This window comes from Nyctibius grandis, chromosome 4 (genome assembly GCF_013368605.1).
Source record: "Nyctibius grandis isolate bNycGra1 chromosome 4, bNycGra1.pri, whole genome shotgun sequence".
NCBI classification, from domain to species: domain Eukaryota; kingdom Metazoa; phylum Chordata; class Aves; order Nyctibiiformes; family Nyctibiidae; genus Nyctibius; species Nyctibius grandis.
The window spans coordinates 21431934-21446802 of record NC_090661.1 but is presented as its reverse complement, the minus strand read 5'-3'; positions in this window follow the sequence as shown (position 1 = coordinate 21446802).

Genomic DNA, 14869 nt, shown 5'->3' with positions numbered 1-14869 from the left:
ATACAAAAAAAAGAGAAAACTTTAGGAAAAAAGGGATAAAGGACTTAGAACAAGACAATCTAAAGGGCAGAAAAATAGCAGAGCTTAGAAAAACATTTACTTTCTAAATATGGCTGATAACAGAAAAAACAGTGGCTGTGTCATGAAACAAAGAGTACCCTGTGGCAGACCATCCATTTTCCCCGTGCTGGAAGAACAAGTTTCTTTCCTCTGTAATTGCTTTCATTTCTCTGTGGTATAGCCAAACATCCTGAACCCTTCTGAGATAATGAGAGCTCCACAGTGCAGAGATCCCCAAGAAGCAGAGTAGGTGCATGTGAACCCAATATACTTGCAGAGAAGTGCTACTACTAAAGAAAATTGCCTTGAGGGCTAGTAAGCTTAGCACTGGCTTAAGTGTCTGATTAGCAGCTTTGAAAAGTGTGGTTCCAGTCTTCCACAGGATGGTCAGAGGTAACTTTTACAGATTGTTTCTGTGTATGTGGTGCAGGTAGCACATCATGCTGATGCCCTGGAGCAAAGGCAGTTACTTTTTTCCTTTTCCCTCTCTATGGAAACTTCTGAAGTTACCAGTTCAATAGAGTTTAGGCTTTTGTTGGTCTTCTCTTATTCACCTGTACTGGCCCAGATACTATGAACAAACATCAGCCAGCAATGATTGAAGTAATTGGTTTTGACTTTCATTCTTAACCATTGTGTTCATGTTGACTCAGCTCATTCATCCTCCCTCGTGCACTGTGAGCTTCACGCTATTCTAAAAAATCAAGAATAAGCACAGAGAGATGGTACCAGTTTGACACTAGTTCTTGAGGTAGGGAATTGCCAGGGGCTTCCGGCTCAAAAAATCTGTGAGAGGTGTAGGAAGAGAGAACAAAGAGAAGAGCCAGCTTTGGGAGAAAGAGCAACAGCTGTGAGAAGCAATCTGCTGGAAGAAGTCTTTCATGCCTGGCTGGGAATTAGATACAATTTTGATATTGAATTATCTCAGTCTCAACAAAATCCTGTTGTTTTTGATAGAAACTTGACAGCAATCCAAGGAAGTCAGGTTCAGAACCTTTTAGAGGGTTGTTGGGTTTTGGGTTTTTTTGAGGGGTGCGGAGCTTGGGGGTTTTTGGGGAGAGCGATTAAATAAAAAGAAGAATCCTATTTTGCAGAAGAATAAGCAAAAGCCTTGAGGATTAGCTAGCATTCCCCCTTTCTCAGGATATTGCATTATTTTGTAAAAATTACGTTGAAGTTTTGCAAACTGACCTCTACTTTTATCTGCCCATGTCTCATTCCACATTTCCAGGGCCACTGTTAATTCACACAAATTCCTTGGTGCAATAACTATACACATGAAACATACAAAAGCTACACATATGTTTTGGTTCAAAAAAGTGATCCAGTGAGGTACGGCCTATAACAGTTTTCTTGAAGGCAGAACACCAGCTTCAGTCAGCTGAGTAAAACAGGTTCAGTACAAATTACTTTGTTTCATGCCTGGGGATAGATAATCAACAGCCTGGAGGAAAAGTCTGGGCCCTGACTTTTTAACAAGTCCTACAAGACTACAAGGTGGAGTAATCAGGCCAGCTAATTTAGAAATACTGATGTACAGAGTGGGGAAGGATGAAGATCTAGACTGGGTCTGGAAGGTTTTATTAAGTTACTGCTGCACTTTGCAAACAGATGTCTTGTTCCCTTATATCAGGCTAGGAAGAATAGTGACCCCCAAGCGTTAAGAAAGTGACTGTCCTCAATTTGTGTAAACAGCTCACAGAAACGGTCCTATAAACTGGCATATTCATGTAGAGCATGCATGGATTTTTCGTACAGGGTAAGTATATAAACAAATTATTCCTTACCTGACCTAGGGAAAAAACACGCCCACTGTGCACATAATTACATCTTTATGTTCTGCATGAAAGAATAGTCTGCAAAGGAATCTTAGTACAAAGTTTAAATAAAGAATTAACAAGCAATAATTAACCCAGCCTGTCATTTATTATGATTAGACACTAAGGTAAGGCCAGTTTCCTTTAATGCTTCTCAAAAGAATGCGCTCATTTTAGAACAGGTATGACCAGTTACACAGAGGTCTTGAAAGACGCAATGTTCTCCTCCTGGCTTAGTGATGCACTGTGTATTCATTTTTATTGCTGCTTTTGACCCAATTATCAATACCACAGCCAAGGTGACATGCTAAAAGCCAAGTCACACTGAGGTTATGACCCAGGACTTTGACCTGTAACCTCTCCTGTACAGTTTAACTAAGGATCTCTTCACTTCCGTGATGAAACACTTTTCACTGCAGGACAAGATATGTTACTGTGGTTCAAACATGACGACACTCAGGTTACATTTTATTCCTAAACTACATTAATCTGGGAAGCTTTTTGTGCACAGGTGGTCAACCAGAGGTTAGTAACAACCAAAAAATCACACCTAAGTATGGAGAAATTAATTTGCAATGTACTAAAAACAGCTTACAATGGAAATACTTTTTTGTTCTAACTTCCTAGTCTGGATGGTGTTTTGAGAGCAAGCTGTGTAGACTTACCCATGCACAGTTCCCAAGATCTATTAGCACTCCTCCATATTACTGGGCAGGATTTGTCTGGTGACAAGATTCTGTTGTGGCACCCCAGTGCCTTCTCCGCTGCTTAGATCCTGCCAGTGCACTGCAAATCACCTACTACTGAATTCTTACTTTCAGATTTTTGAGTTAGAGATAATGCTGATCTTACAAATTTATTATTTACTATTTGTATTATAGTTGCACCTAGAAACCCCAAATAAAAGGATTTAATTTAATTAGGTGTTTTGCAAACAATAATAAGAAAGAGTTCCTGCATCAGAGATCTAACAGCGTTCTTATCGGCTGGGTTAAAAGCGATGGATGGAACAGGTAAACCACAAGGTGGGAGTGGATTGGAAAGACTGAATAACTGTAAAGCAAACAGACTTCACTACAGCTCACTACTTGCCTAACCGATGGGAGTGGTTCACAAGCATCACAGCAGAAAAAGGTTTTTGAGGAGGGATTTAGAGAAGGATAAGACATTAGCTTTATGGATTTTGGCAAGGATCAGTTTCCACTGCTAGGTACTGCAGCAGAGAGAAGATTTAAGACTTCTGCCTATCACTGAAAGAAGCACAACTGCTTAAGTAGTTGCATTAGGTGACCACTCCTCATTTTAATAAATTCATTGCTATAAACCTATGGTGAAAGATGATTTTGCTAATTGACTTAAGCCATTTAACATCTGTAAACTGGAAAACAGTTTTAATTTTCGTGTCCTGCGAATACATATAATTATATCCTCTCTTTGCTGTGTATCCTGAAGTTGATCATGCTCCAATAGGGCTGGAGTCCAGAAAGCATAACTGTATGTTGAAATGCAAATTGCACAATAACCATCATCATAGATACTTGAAGGAAAAATGTGAGATTTGTTATAATCTCATATGGCTTTACAGGATATCTTAAACCAACAAATACAAAAAATATTTTGTGAAATAGAAACTATGACTGCATTTCACAAAAATCGCAAGTCTTTTCCAAAGTGGGTTGAAGAAGATTTTTTCTTTCCCACTTACTTTTAAGTTTCAGTGGAGACAATTGCAATCTGTGTTAAATACAGTTATTTGGGAGCTGATAATACCATATCATTATTAATGTTATCTGATTTATTTTGCACTAAAATAAACATCTGCATTTAAATCAAGATAAACTCTTAAGAATAGAATAATTAAGCTCTCCTAAAATTGACATGTGTGCCATTGTCAACTGCAAATCCTTTCTCCCCCTCTGTACCCCACTCCCACTGACTCTCCAGGATCCCTGGATGCTATTCCAGGTTTGACTGTTCATCCATTAGCCCTGCATCCCTGGCAAGAGCCTCCCTCTCCCACCAGTTAGGAACTTTCACTCACCTAGTTGCCTTTAATCACATATTTAAATCAAGACCAGACGTGTTGCTCAGGTTCCCTTTACTGATGTAGCACAGTAAGTAATGAAGCATGATGCTGGTCAAGCATTCAAGCAGCTGAGTCAAAAAATTTGTATGCAAATCTCTTCTCCCTCCCTCTGTTTATTTACATACAATCTCTTCCTTTTACATTTTGCCGTGCATTTCCTACTGTTTAACTTCTGTCATCAATCTGTAACACATTTTTCAATTGATTAATGACTTAACCATACAATATGCACCCATGCTATCTCCAACCATTGTCTGTACAATGTGTTCATGCTGTAAGTATTCGAAGGCTATATTTGGTCATTTCCTGGCTTTCATATCCTTATTAAAAGACAAATAAAGACCTTTTGATGGTCTATAGTCTGCTAAAGCAACTCCTCCCTAGCTATCCAGTCAACCTCTCAAGCACCCCATTACTTTAGTTGCACAGTTTCAATAATTGTCTCCTATTTTTTCTAGGCCTCAATTACATTGTTTTCACTGACACCTATAAAGTCTTATTTCAGGAAACAGGAAAACTAACCACAATCTTTATTTATTTACATCCACATAAAATAAAACGTAGTTAGAGTTGTTAAAGCACCTGGCACAGGTTTAGAAACCTAATTACAATATCATAGAATCAGTCAAAACACCAGCTGCTCTTTCTCTCCAGTGTCTCTTCCATCAGCTACATATCGTTCACTATTTAGTGAGAAGATTCAGTAAAGGTTAAAACTCATCCTAAACCATATCTATTATGCAATTGTATCTTTACCTTGCTGCTATAGCTAAGCATCTCTTGTACAATCTTTGGAAAGAGGCTATGGAGAATAAGTAAACAAATAACTTCTAAAAAGATGCATTAATGTCGTCTTCTATCATGAAGCCCAGATTATTGCATCCATGGCACAGTTGTGCCACTTCCATTGCCCAGAAACCACTTTCATGTAATTTTGAGAAATATATTGAACAAGTCTACCTTTCCCACCAAATTGAAAAACAAAGAATTAATCATCCAAATAAGATCTAAAATAATTCCTACTATATACAATTGTCTGATAAGTAGAAAAAAATATTTTTAAAGGTCAATAGAGATGTGGAATGCAGAATTAAACACTGATTAATCAGGATAAGGCTAGTAGTAGATCCAAGAGCAAGTTAACCACCTGGTGCTGTAAATAATTACTACTCTTGTAAATTTAACATCCATGAGTACAGTAAGAGAGGCATATGTTCAAAAAAACTGGGCCATTTTTATATACATGGATGAAAAAGAATTCAATGGTGTTCTTCCAGGCAGTTTGTCAGACATTGGCTACTGCCCACGGAACAGTTGGGGGTATAATTCAACAAGTAGCCTTACAGTTTCAACTAGGACACTTTCAGGCCAGCCAAGATATTCCTGCTGATGCAATCTGGATTTGCATCAGATTGCATTTTGGCTGTTATATGTTCAGAAATGCAGGAAAGCCATGACAAGATTTTAATTGTCAACTAAATATACAAGGAGTTTTCCAGAAGCACGTATTCTGTACATTCATTTTAGGTGCTCCTGAGAGGGTGGAAGGCTGGAAAAGAACTCCCGGGTTAACATTAGCACTAGCAGGACTGAAAATAGGAATGATGTATTGTGTCAAAATGTATACCTGAAAACCACAAATGCAATCCATAAATCTTAGTAAACGGGTGCTACACTAAACTTAGATTAATATAACAATTGTCTGTGATATTTAAAAATCAGGTCTTTGTGAAACATTGGGTACATTCAAGTATACATACTCTTTTTATTTCTTTAATTACTAACAATTTATTCTGCAGTGGGGTTAGTTGTGGTACTTACCTGTCACACACTTTCCAAGCCGGCTAATCGTTACCTGCATCAGCATAAAAGATTGCTATATTTTCTCCCCATTTGGTGGTGGAAAAATATGTGCATTTATCAATCAGTAATATTAGTGAAACCATGAAGCCTTGATGTAACTAAGGATTGGAGTAGGAGAAAGACTCTCCAGGCCTGCACTTGGACTGTATGCTCCAGGTCCTCTGAAGGGACTGAGAGATTTCGTTGATTGCTTGGCTGGCTGTTTGACTTTCCCTCTAAATATAAAGTCTAGCTACATCTCTATGAAATCCAAGATTCCCCTTCCCCCCTTATTTTTTTTTAAGCCAGCTAAAAACTGATAAATATCTGTCAACAAGATGTTCATCAAATAGCAATGTGAAGCTTTGGTATATCAAAGGGCAAGAGATCATAGAATAGGCATTTGTCTAAAATGTAGCCAGATTTTCCAAAGAGCTCAAGGATAATTTTTTCAAGTGCTCAGCATCCACCCCTGTATGCAAATTTTCAGAAGTGCTCAAAGCCATGCATGCTAAAAATCTCTAAGAATGCTGCTAGTTGTTTTGGTTCTTGAAAAGAAGCCAAGCTTTTTGAAAAGCCTGTCCCCTTTGAAATATTTCTGCTAAAGGATATTACGGTATCCCTTAGTTATTATTTTGGGTTCTATGTGTACCTGTAGGTCTCTACAAAATAATCTTATTTTAAAACTGATTTTTTGTTTAATGAAAAACAAATGCAGTCACTTTGGAACATAACTCTCTCATTTTGTTATTTTTGAAATGGTTTCCCAGGCAGTCTTTGTATGAAATACTTCATCCTTAGTTTTTGGAAACTTTATATCATAAGGACATGTCATTTTTCCATTGCATCTGTTTATAAAGCAGGCATTTTATTTCATTCCCTTTTCACATATATCTCTTCCTAAACTAATCTCTGCTTTCCCCACTACAAATACTTTTACAAAACAGAATTACATCTGACATGTGTTAATCAAATTGTTCTGTTATTTTTGGAGTACTGCAACTATGTTTTACTAAGTCCTTACTTCTGAATAAAATATGGAGAACAGCCTCAGAAAACAGTGCTGACTGTTGTAGTTATCAATGAGAAAATTCAAGAAACTGGAAGAAAAATAGAATGCAATTTACTAACAGGGTCAAGTGGAAGATGCTACGCTTACACAGGGTCAAGTGGAAGATGCTACGCTTACACAGATGTGTTCAACTGTACAAAAACAGAACCAGGAATGACTGTCCAGAGAATAGTTTTGGGTACATGGAGACAGGGGATCTGTCTGACCCCAGGCTGCGCTTGAGTAAACATTATGCTGCCACAACAGAAAAATGAGAAAGACTAACATCACCCTTGGATGTGTAAAGCAGAACACAGCCTGACAGACACATGAAATATCTGTTGTCAGTGTTAGTAAGACTTTAGCTGGAATACTGACCTTAGGACTGGGAACCTCACTTCAACAAATATGGCATCTGGAAGTGACATAGAGGAGAGCAAGAAGGGGCAGGGGTCTTCAAAAGACTGCAAGAACTAGAACTTGTTAGCTTAAAAAAACCCCAAACGTTCACTACACTTGCTGTTGCAAAAAGAATAGGTATTATCTCTTTATCAGTGACACCTCCAGCTGGGAGGAGTGCAATTCCAAGGTGATAATCAAGTCTGCCAGAACTGTGAGAAATATTGTTATATTTCAGGGAGGGGCACCAGTAGGTAACTGAATTATCCAGTGCCAACAGAGATGAAAAAGAGGAGAAGGTTTGCGCTAGTGAGATGGAGCTGGGGAAGGCTCAGTCCCTGTTCAGCAGTAGGAGTGCAGAGAAAACAGAGGAGCACTGAGCAGGAATGAAGCTTGGGGTCATGGCAATGGAGTTAGTTGTACCACCAGGGCCTGAAAGTGAATCCCCTTAGGAGATGTCACTGAGGTGATCTGATGTAGGCATCATGACCAGGAAGAAGGGTATTTCCTGTGGAAGATTCTGCTTTTCATACTGATAATGCGGAAAGGCTGCACAGTGTGACTAACCAATGGTCATGTAATGTTAGGTATTTCATCAAACAGCAGAAACTTTTCAACATTTATGAAATGGCTCTCATAACATGACTAAATTCTAAAGTGTTTTAACACAAGCCCATTTTAAGCATGCTTTCTCAAGATGTTACTCCAAAGAGTATTTTTTCAGGTTTATCATCTAAACAAATTAACAGTGGACAGGAAAGCAAAACCCAGAGAAGGAAGGTAACTTAAGAACGTTCATCTGACCTGAAACTGGAGAAGTCTGTGCTGCCTTTCAAAGCTCATGAGACACTTTCATGCTGCCACCTTTCGCAGCTGCTGTTTCTGCTTAGAAGTGTACATCAAATGTAAAATGAATCCCAGAAGACTACCAAGTACAAGATTAGTTTCTGACTGCGTATAAAGGAAAAAAAAATATCAATGAGAAAATGGAGTGTTCAAACAGGTCACCAAGAAAAGCTGGGGAACATGTGTCCTTGAGGGCTTTTGAGACCCAAATGGGCAAAGTCCTGTAAAACATGGTCTGCGTTCATAGTTCACCCTTCTCGGCAATGGGGGCCGGACCAGAGACCTCCTGGGATCCTTTCCCACCTTTATGACTCTGTGCTGACACTATGAACTCACCTTTTCTCAAGGCTACCAGCCTTGGATGTGACTTTTCTTCTAACTGGAAAAGAAATCCATTTGCGAGAGAATGCTTCATCAGCCAGCGGGTAACATGGGGACATTGTCTGGGCTAAGCATTTCATGAGTACACATGCCTTTGAACACGAGTGTGTCCATGCATAGACATACATGTAGACACAAGGCAGTGATCAGAGACTGTGTTCAAACTTGGAGGCTCTCCGAGGCCCAAACATCCATCATTTAGATAGACTTCGATGAAAGATTAGAAGAAATACTTGTGTATTGCTTGGCTCAGAACACCCAGGAAGGAGAGGAACTATTCTGAATTGCCTGCAGGAGTTTACAACTAGGAGCAATGGGGTAAAGTCAGGTAAAGAAAAACAGTTTGAACATCAGTAAAATTTCCTAACTGTGAGTGTTATTAGACTGGAATAATCTCCCCTAAGGGAAGCAATAAAAACTACATCATTTGCATCTTTGCAAACTAGACTAGACAAAGCACTGGGAAATATACTGTGGGGAATAATCCTGTAAAATGAGTGCACTAATTTTTCCCATCTGTTCTTTCTTCATAGGATTGCTTCATACATGGAATGTGCCATACTCTTTTTCCTGTTCCTTTATTCCCTTTCCTGTGGGCTGAATAAAAAAACCTGAAGAAAATAATACCGATCTAACTGAAAAGTAACATTAAGAAAATTTGCATTTTTATTAAAAAAAAAGGACATCTTTTCTCTTTAAAATATAACCAGTGATAGACAGAAGAGCATATTGTCTAGGATAATGACACACTTCAGTACACTAGGCAATTAGGTTTGCCTTAAATTAATTATTGTTTGACATGCTGCTTATACAAATACTCTGTGTAACAGGAGGAAGTCAGTTTGACCTCAATTATTGCCTGTAAATAATCCCTGAGTTGTAACTAAGTAGTGCCTTTTAAAATGTAATAATTATAATACCAGAGTTACAGAGCTCATTGATTTATAATTACTTAATTGTTTATACCTATTAAACCACAGCTGTGATAGGTTCATCATGCCTACATGCACTAGCCTGGAAACTGATGAAGTATGGCCAAGAACTTGGACTAACATTATCTCCCACAGCCAAATAGCTGAATAATCACTCCAGTCTAGTCAAGGTCAGTAGCGTTCATCAGATGGCTGATGGACTGTGGGAAATGAGCTAGTCATTTCAGTACACATCCTTCAGAATAACAAGGAGGGGAGAGGGGGATACAAAATACAGGCACCTCCAGGATCCTGAGTTCTCACCAGCTAATTCAAAAAAAAAGCTACTTCTTTGTGAGTCTGATTTTACACTTTTAGGGTCATAACGTATAATGTGGTATTGGAAGTATTAGTACTGTGCTACTGGGAAACAGAATATCCATGTAATTATGAAATTTTTCTCCTCTTCCTAAACATGGGGTATGTAGTTGTTTGCACATTTGCATGCAAAGGACTGTCATTTTGCTTCTCATGCCTTGCATCTTAACATGGTAAAAGCATTTCACAGAGAGAGTTCAAGCCACACATATAGTCCTCTTGTCTTTAGTATATTCAGTTCTTTCTCTGCCATTGTTTGGTAATCACCATCCAGACCGCTCTGTCGTATTACATGTATTTTTCGGTTGTGAGTGGAAAAAAGAAGATATAAATAATAAAGCAACTAATAGTCAGCATGACACACTTGCACTTAAATTGTAAATCCCACCTGTCAGAGGAGTGGAAAAACCAACACCTTTCTCAAATCTTAATTCTGAGAAACCGAAATCCTATATTTTGTTGTAAAGATCCCAATATTTTTTGCTCAAAAGAAAGTGGTATTTAGAAATAATCTGTGTGGATTTTATAGGATTAGAAGTTTGACTTGGTTTGAATAAACATTGGTCCAAATCTTTTGCTGTCTTACAGTGTAGTCAAAACCATCATCTAAGAACCATGTAAATTATGTGTGTTACAGAATTAGACCCTAGAAGGAATGGCAGAACTATGACCTGACCGCTCAAATAACCATGCTAGCCATAAAAGTATTCACAAAGCAGGTCTCAGGAATAAGAGATTATGTATGTTCTCAGTATTCATACAAATTCTTACATATTTTCTTAAAAATGTAATATATTTTGAAAGCCTGAGAAAACTTGTTTTATGTTACACCATCAAAGAAGTTTCTACTATGAATTTCCTCAGAGTATGCCCAAGACACTGAAAGTGAGAATGAAGACTTTTGTGCAAGCTGTACATATAGTTTAGGGGTTAAAGCAATTAACCCTTTAAGGATTTGAAGACCCTGTTCCAATCCTAGGCTTTCCTAGTCTGTACAACATGGAGGAAAAAAAAAATACCAGCACCGTTTGTCTCAATTTCTGCACTCACAAAAATGGAATATTAGTCATGTAGGTTCACCAGTCAGGTTACATCCAAATTCCCCATGGTAAATGAGGCTAAAGAAACGCAAACTATTCTAGTACTGTACAATCCAGATGGAGTGATAATGCCCTGCTTGTTATTACCAACATTCCTCAGCAATTAGGGAATTGCAGCAGAATCCTAAATCTTTGGGAGGAAAATCAGATTGCCTCAAAGTATGGTCCTGTCCCATCATGTGACTGAAAGTGTAGGATTAAAGGAATCGCTATCTCAGTGTTTCTTGTGCAATTTTTAGTTTATAATTAAAAGCGAAACGTTGTTTTTTTCAACTGTCAGTTATGCAAATACAACACTTGACCTTCTGTGTACCCTCACCAGTCATCAAGGCTTTGCAGACAAACTCTGCTGCCAGTTCTACCTGCACAGACCTATTCCTTTGAAACTTTCTGTGATATCAACAATAGACAAAGAACAACTTGCTTAAATGTAGGAGCCATCCATTCCCAAGTGTTAATTCCCTTGGAAAGGTGATAAGCTCCTCTTATCTATTCTGCTTTTTCAGATACAGCATGAAGAAAAAGCATAAATAAAAAAAATCATTCATTCACAAAAGTTTAATTTATCTTTCTTAGCTACAATGGCTACTGAAGAAAATAATGTTTACAATGCTGGCATCTTGTGATTTTCTTCTTCTGTGACCTGCTGGCATTTCTTATCTCAGGCTTAGAATATAAAGTCTCTAGTGCAAGCACCATCATATCATTCTGTATTGCTCCATCATTATAGCCAGAGCAAGGATAGTAAGAAATAACTTTTTTTTTTTTAAACAGAAGTATTTGGAAGACTAGTTGGTATGTGAAGTGTAACCTGAAAAAGTAGAGTATTACACAAAAAATATGGACAGATGGACTTTTTTTATCTTACAACATGTTAAGTTTATTTCCTATATTATTTTACCTTGGCAGAGTGGAGCATTTGGCTGAAATAATCAAAGAAACTTTAACCAATAAAAGAAACTGTAGATCCAAAAGCATAAAATGCTAAAGGTTAAAACTGATATCAAAAACCTCCTACACAGTTACCATGTTGCAATATAGACAGTAGGGGAAAAGATGCAATTGTGAAGAACTGGTAATTAAATAATCACTATAATGCAAAAAAGAGTTACTTTCCTGACATTCAAAGGATCAAAGGAAAGAAGAAATAAAAACAAAAGCTCCTTATTAAAAGAAACCAACCCAATTCTGTGCTGATAACTCAGGGACTGAACTTCTGATAAGCCCGATGACAAGAATAGCAGAGGTTATAGTTTTGTTTTGCAGTATCTGGTGAGTTTACAGTATTTTGGTCAGATATTTTAGAACAATAATTCCTAACTGAGGTCTGGGAGTGGTTCTTAGTTGATCACTACAACTGCAGTGAGCAGCATTTTTGGTTAAAACTTAACTGAGGTAGTGTAGGATGGCCTTTAAGAAAATCTGAGGATTGATTTTGATCCATCAAACCACAACATTCAGGAACCAAAGAAAGCTAAGGAAAAACAGGGAACTTGGAAGCCCTGTGTTTTGAGTACATGCACTGAGATACTTTAAAGACCTGATTTTCAGAGATGACTACTTGATACTAAAAAAACCCAAACAAACGGAAACTCCACCTCATCAACACATAAGGACTGTGATCAGTCAGAAATAAAATTTTCCAGGTCCACAGTAAACCCTTATACTTGGATAAGTTAAACAAGTAATACCTCCCCCAACAACTCCTAACAGAAGTCAATTGCTAATTCTTTCAATACTTTTTTTCCCCCCCGCTGGACAAAAAGGACATAGCAGTGAAGCATTCCCCAGTTCTGTTATCAATCCCTGCTCCAATATTTAGCCTACATCTAGAAAAGTCTTTCTGCTTCTGCATCACCCTGTCTGACAAGGAGACAACCTTTCTTCTTCCTAACCCCATGCAGGCATACAGATGGAGGGTCCTGCACCTGTACTCTCTGTAAAAATTGTGTATGTGGAAAAACAACGAATGTATTGGAACAGTCCTCTATTGATGGTGAGGCACATCCTTAAGGAATGCTCTTCCACAGGGGGGAATCTAGCAGAGCGATTGCTGAAGGGATGTCCACAAGTACAGACAGAAAGGCCAGTAAGACCATATAATACAGTCCTAAGCTTGTGCAACGCATGTCCTCGACCTGCTCATTCAAACTCATCAGCAGAGGCTTGCTTTCTCCTCCTCCAGTACTGCATGAACTCACTCAATTTTTCAGAAACTTTATCTGTACACAAAAATAATCTATGCACAAAAAGATACTAATAAAAAAAAATGAATTATAGTAGTACCAACAAAGTAGGGCCTTATTTTTTTAAAGGGTTTATGTACATGACAGAGAGACATCCCCTACACCAAAAAAAAAAGTATGATCAAAGCATAAGAATGACTTTGATAATTGACAGTCTTACTTGACGACACCAAACACCAAATAAATAGAGACACCTTCCTGGGTTTCACTCCTCACTTCATCCCCCCAGTGTGGAGGTCCTGAAGGCATGATGCCCTGTTCATACAGGACCTATTAGTACAGGGTCTAACACATTTTTAACCCTCTTCTAATTGATATCTGTAAGTCATAAAATACAGATTGGTGTTGCTCCTAATTAAGTACATCTGTTTCCACCCAGAGCACTTTTCTGTTAGCTTGAAGGAAAACCCAGGACTGGCAAAACAGATGCCTTGAATTAGCACAGAAGTCACACATGCTGACCCGCAAAATATAAGCAGATTGTCCCACTTTTCCACCCACTGAATTCTTGTTGCTAATCTAATTAATACCCGCTGATTATTTCAGATGGTCACTTGGCAAGTGACAGCAAAGTTAAAATGCTCGAGCATCTTATGACAAGTATCTGGTTTTTGCATGCCCCATCTCCAATACACTATTCTTTGTTCTGTTTCTCTCCTCCTTTATCTCACTCCTTACTGTTCACCCCTTGCAAACATGGTGCCTCTGCTTCCCTGCTTTTGGGAGAAGTATTGAGATACAAAGAACCTGGTTGAACTGGAAGTCCAATGTATCTCTCTCTTTTCCCTACATTTTTCAATTTATTGCCTCTGTTCTCCTGTGTCCCTTCTCCTTTTGCATCCTATTGTTACCGAAAATAGTAACCAAGAAAACTCTCCAAACCAAATGATAGTTTAGAAAGCCGACATTGGTTTATTGCAGCGCTGGGTGCATGGGGGATCTCTCCTCCTAGCATGCACACCTAAGAACAAAAGCTTGCCCCTTATATACAATTCCAAGGGAAAAACCCACCCAATTAAAAAACAACTTATACATAACACATTATGTAATGCATTACGTAATGTCTTTACACATGCGTACTAAATTGGGGAAGGGGTCTTTGGTGGTCTCTGGGGGTCGCTGGTGGTCCCAATCTCCCAATCCCCCTTAAATCATGCTTGTGCGCAAGCGTGGTTGAGGCCTTCTTGTTTACAAGTACATGTGTTCCCAAGAAGAAGATATCGTTTTGCACTTATCTCTCCTCTGACAAGGAGAGTTTATGAATCAAATTAATTTAGACATCACAAAGTTGTTCTTTACAGTTTTGTTTTGTCTTTTAGCCTTATATAATTAGCAGAGACCTTTGTTTATCTAAGAGTAAGCGTAAACAGCATGAATCTTTGTTTACTAGAACCTTGTTATCTATCCCATAAACAAACTCTATCTACAAAACATGTAGATACTTCAGAACCTATTATTATTATTCTATATTATTCTTAGCTAAAAGGAAGATTATTGACAGGAAAGTTTGTTCTGTATAAAGGTAACACAGAGCAAGCCTTTAAAGCCTACTCTGAGGCCTACTCTTGCTAAACTGTTGCTAACTCTGAGGCCTACTCTTGCTAAACTGTTGCTAAATTGAACCGTCTGGTATCACTATCATCTCACCTCTCCCATCTCCAATACTACCTGCTCCTCACTTTGCCTGTATGATTTTCATTCAGACCTCACAAACTCATCCATCACCCACTGGTACAGTCTTGATCTAGAGGC